We start from the raw sequence: 5,849 nt of genomic DNA on the forward strand, positions 1-5,849 counted from the left end.
CGAGGTATCACTGCTGCTCTGAAGAACTGCAATGGGGCTGTGACGGAGAGGCCCACAGCCCCATAGGTGCTGGAACAATTTGTGCTGAAAGCCACTGAACAAAACTGTAAATCCTGTATATGATGGAAACCACTTCAAACCAGGGGGTGCTGCCACACCCCCAGCACCTCTAGTTCCAGCACCTATGGGCAGCCCTCTAAGGGTACATGGCAAGGATCCGACTGTCAGCTGGGTGAGTCGGCACAGCTTCATTGACCTTTATGGAGATAAACCAGTTTACATTGGCAAAGAATCTGCTCATGGGTTCCTCTGCATACAGGGGATCAATAGAAATTGTCTGTCAACAAGGCAAAAACATTTGTGGTCAAACCACAGACTGTTTCGCATGTTACAGATGGTGATTTATTGCCAGTGTTGTATGGCCTCATGGAGGGCTCCGAGCCAGCCCTTCAGACTGGAAGGATCCACAGCCTGACAGAGATCTTTCAGAATAACATAAGCTTTGAAAAGTCAAGGGCTGGCTGTATATTTCAGTCTGGTATCTGGATAGAAGAGGGATAGTAGGGGAAGTGAAGTCAGTAGCCAAGCCCTCTTTGATTGGATTGCTAGTGAAGCAGTAGTGAGTGGTGTAATCACCACGCTCAGGACTTATCCTCACCATCCATGTAAAGACAGAGCCATGTTATGCCATAGAGCTGGAGGTGTGATAATGCTGTGGGTTACTGTCATGTTTGGAGGCCTGAGTTCAAATCCTGACTCAGGTTATGAGTGAAAATGAGTTTAGATGAGTCTTCCATCTTAACCCCTAGCAGATATTTGGCCCGATCATGAATGTCTCAAAATGATTATCAGCCTGTGCACTGTCAAATGATTGACAGTCTCTGATCAGGAGAAACTGGGGCTATGACAGCAAGGAGTGATGCAAGTCAGGACTGAGGTACATTCAAACAGCTGTGTAGGGATCCAGGAGAGGAATAGCAGGGGGTGCTGCAGATTAAAAATGAAATGCATTGACAGTGCTGTTTGTAGGGGCTCAAGCCTGGAGCAGCAGAGAGTATTACACAGCAGAATGTGTTGCACTGTCAGAGATGTAGGAGGTCCAAAGATTGATATAATCCCTTCCTTTCTTCCTATGCCATTGAAGAATGCTTCTCAGCTTTATCCATTTCTTCCATCTTGTTCTCTGAGTGTTCGATCACCTTCTCATAAGATGCAACTTCTACCACATAGAAGATCTAATCTTTCTTCAGTGAGCCAGACACATCTTTCCAACATCTAAAATATTATTTTATGGCCTCAGGAAGCCTTACAATACCCATGAGAAGTTTCCATAGGAATGCTTTGCTAGTTCTGAGTTGTTCACAGATCTTCATAAAGCTGGTGAGCTTGGAGGGTTTAGCCAGTTCTGCCAGCTTCTCACTTCCTGGGCAAGGCAATCCCCCTCACCCAATACAATAAAATAAATCCAGGACTATCAATGTGCCTGTCAAGCATTATATCTGCTGGTTATCCTAAACTCTGCTCCTGCAATTTACACAGAGGATGGAGCTTCTTTCCTGCATTAGACAACCCCGACCAGATGGAAAGGGGCATGTGTGCTAAGACTCTGACTGCAAACATTGTGACATTATAGCCATGAGCCCATGTCATGTTTTCTGATGAAATGCATAGTCAGGGCAAGTTGATTTTTGCTTTTGTGCATGATCAGCATTTAGCCGCCACGTATATGAAGAAATCTCTATTATAATTATCTCACTGCCTCTGTCATTTGGTTCTCCTTAGAGGAGGTTTTAGCTTTAGGCCAGAGTACAGCGCACTGAGCAGTTGCCACGTTGTCAGAACGAAGAGGGGGTGGTGCCTTTCTTTCTTCTCTTTTTTCTTTGGTAAATTTTTTTCCAGATGTTTTTTATCTTAACAGGACAAGTATGAACAGCTGCATGATTTCAATGCTCGCTCATTGAGAGGCATGACCAATCCAGTGCAGAGAAGATTCAACTCTGCAGGGATAAAGATAATGAAGTGCAGGCTCAGAAAAAATGACTTCTAGAGCCAGCATGAAATCTCCTCATGGTATCTCACTCCCAGCTCCCCTTGTGAGTTGTCCACATTAATGGGCTGAGGCAAAAGACATTCAGCATTCTGAGGGCGTGGTTGGCCATGCTAGCTTGGCCCCCTTGGATGGTAGTAAATATCCGGACGATCCCCTCCTCACAAACCTTAAAATGTCGGTCTGGTTTGCCCTGCCAGTGGTGCTGGCTGCTACTAACATCTGCATGTCAGCACAAAGGGCCGGATTCTCAAAGGTACTTAGGTGTCTAAAGATGCAGAGATGTGCCTAGTGCAGATTTCAATGGGAATTAGACACCTCGAAGCTTCGAAAATTTCATTAGGCCCTTCTCTGCATCTTTAGGCACCTAAATACCTTCCAAAATCTGGCCCTACACTCCTAATATTCACCTCTTCAAGGGGAGTCCCTAGATGAATCTCATCCCTCTCTGATTGTCCCATTGTTTCAAATGAAGTCCTTGGGGGCCAGGGCTCCCATCCTCAGTGATGGGTTCCAGTATTAAACCTTCTGCCACACTGGAGTTCTTGCCTTTCTGATTTTGAGATGTTATTGAAGCTTTGTTGCGACACCATTCCCTGCCCTCCCCCAGCACGGTTAATGCTTATTCACCCGTCTGCGCCTTCCATTTGTTGCAAAGTGCTGCAAGAAAGGATGTCGGAGCCAAGCTAATGAAAGATCACAGCCTCCTGGGCACCATAGATAGAAAAAGACACTAGAGTCCATTGAGTCACGGTGTCCATTCCATCCAAACGTGGTCTATAGTCCCCTATTAGGTACTAAATTGATACTATGATTGACCAGGAAGCTACGTACCATTGTGTTGTATTGTCCAAATTAGGTTCCTGGTACCCACTGTCTATTGTACCCATTTGTATTGTAGCCTCTTAGTACCCATTGACCTGATGGGCTACCGCTACCAAGTCCAACCCTAGCCACTAGAGTGGATGATATGAGCCATATTGATTCTCAAAGGTCCCTTGAAGAGTAATTGTATCTTTCTCTGGCTGTGTGTGTTATCCACAAGTGAGGGAGAGCCATTCAGAGTCACGGCATGGAGGCTTGGTGTTACAAACATATGGAGCTTCACATTCCAGTTGGTATTATTGAGGGATGTTAAATGAGCTGTACTATGTTGAAATGGGGTTCACTTGCTGCTGTGGCACTTCCAAAGAAATGTCCTTGTGGCTGGGGATCAGCTCTCATCTGGTCTAGCGTCCCTTTCTGTTGCTCGCTTGCCCTGCAGCTCCTCTCATCTCCAGGCCTCAGGGTGCTCTCGCTTCATGACCCAGCCCTCCCACCAGGTCACTACAGAGTTTTCTCCTTCTGGGGCATTGACATCTTCCTGTTCCATCTGTCCAGTTGCTGCTTTCTCCAATCCTGTGCCACTTCCCCAGTGGCTGGTAGGGGAACCTAGGCCTGCTTGCTACTCTGGGCTCCAGCCTGGGGACCCTATAATCATCAGCCAAGGCCCACAGAGCCTGAACCTGCACTGCGGTTTCCTGGCTTCTTCCTACTCTGCCTTCCACAGGCTTTCTTCCCCACTTCTCATCTGGATAAACCCTCCCTGCAAGGCTAGGATCCCAGGGCTTTTGCTCCTTCTGGATTTCCTTCTACCAACCTCTCTATGCCCAGACAGTGACTGCAGCCTCTCCCCCCCAGCGGCCTCTTTCCGCTGCAGACTTCCTCACTTCATAATCTCTCCCAGCTGGGCTTCATCAGCCATTAATATTTATAAATCCCCGGGGCCTCCAGTCAGGTGCAACCATGAAGGTTAATTGGCCCCTTCTGAGCCCCAGGGCTCGTGTAAAGTAAATACACCATCACATAGGACACACCATCAAGGGGAATGGATATATGTTCTATTCATTCCCTTTGGGGCACCTGGCATAGGCCACTGTCAGAAAACAGGATACTGGGATAGATTAGCATGACCAGATAGCAAGTGTAAAAAATCAGTATGGGGGTGGGGAGCAATAGGTGCCTATACAAGAAAAATCCCCCAAAATCGTGACTGTCCCTATAAAATTGGGACATCTGGTCACCCTAGGCTAGATGGACCTTTGATCTGACCCAGTACGGCCATTCTTATATTCTTATGTACATATGTCCAGCCTGGACTTCTGGTCTAAAGCTCTCGGGAAGGCCTTTATAAGGTTATAGTACTGTTAGGGACCAGTCCAATTCCACTTAGCTCCATTACCCTAACATCAATGCAGTGCCCCTTGACCATTACTTTCTCCCTATGATGCGACATAACTGACCAATAAGGCTGTGTTGTCCTGGGCTGCCATAAGCAGTGCTGGATCAAAGCATGGGGAAAGAGGAGCTGAACTAAGGAGTCTGCCCACACAAAGGGAAGCGCCAGTGGTCTGACATTGGGAGGGAGAAGCCACTCTTTATACTGGACATGAAGGAACCTCCTTTTGTCAGTTTACCCTTGCCTGTGAGTTACTGCTGGTGCTGAGTTATAATCTGAAGGGTCAAAATATGGAATGGAGCCTGGAGATGCCATAAAATTTAATTGCCTGTAATTTACAGGATACAAACCTGTGTGGTTTGTCCAGTAAACATGGGCTCATCTGATCCAATGGGAGGTGCCCAAGGAAGCCCAATGTCGAACATTGACATGTTAGGGGCTGCAGTTCCATATTAAGTATTTATCTAGTGGTACAAAGCATATGAGATGGCCAGGGATTACCCTGCAGGAGCTCTGGGATTAAGGGTATCACTCCCCTACCCCATAGACCTTTGGTAGTATTGATAACAGCAGAATTAATAAGAACGGCCATACTGTGTCAGACCAATGGTCCACCTAGCCCAGTGCCCTGTCTTCCAACAGTGGCCAGTGCCAGGTGCTTCAGGCAGAGTGAACAGAATGGGGCATTTATCATGTGATCCATCTCCTGTCCTCCAGTCCCAGCTTCTAGTAGTCAGAGATTTAGGGACACCCACAGCCTGTGGCTATGTTCCTGACTATCCTGGCTCAGAGCCATTGATGGACCAATCCCCCATGAACTTGTCTCATTCTTTTTTGAACCCAGTTATACTTTTGGTCTTCACAACATCCCCAGGCAACAAGTTCCACAGGTTCACTGAGTTGTGTGAATTAGTACTTCCTTATGTTTGTTTTAAACCTGCTGCCTATTAATGTCATTGAGTGACCCCTGGTTCCTGTGTTATATGAAGAGGTAAATAACACTCCCTTATTGACTTTCGCCACACCAGTCATTTATAGACTTCTATCATATCCCCTCTCAGTCGTCTCTTTTCCAAGTGGAACAGTCCCACTCTTTAATCTCTCCTCACATAGAAGCTGTTCCATCTCCCTATTTGTTTTTGTTGCCCTTCTCTGTACTTTTCTCAATTCTAAGATATCATTTTTGAGATGGGGTGACCAGAACTGCACGCGGTATTCAATGTGTGGATGTGCCCTGGATTTATATAGTAGCATTATGATATTTTCTTATTATCTATCCCTTTTCTAGTAGTTCCCAGCATGGTTAGCTTTTCTGACTGCCACTGCACATGGAGCAGATGTTTTCAGAGAACTGTCCACAAGAACAGACAACACCGTCCGAGCACTCAGAACGCTTATGCTCTATCCCATTAGGTATCCCAAAGATGGACTAAGCCATCAAACTGATCCAGACTGGAATGTTTTTCTAACGATATTTAATATTTGTATGGCGGTAGAATATATGGGCTGCAAGGGGCATAAGGGCCCCATTGTCCTGTGCATTACACAAACATAGGCATAGATACAGTGCCTGCCCTAGAGAAC

This window comes from Dermochelys coriacea, chromosome 8, assembly GCF_009764565.3.
Source record: "Dermochelys coriacea isolate rDerCor1 chromosome 8, rDerCor1.pri.v4, whole genome shotgun sequence".
Lineage (NCBI taxonomy): Eukaryota > Metazoa > Chordata > Testudines > Dermochelyidae > Dermochelys > Dermochelys coriacea.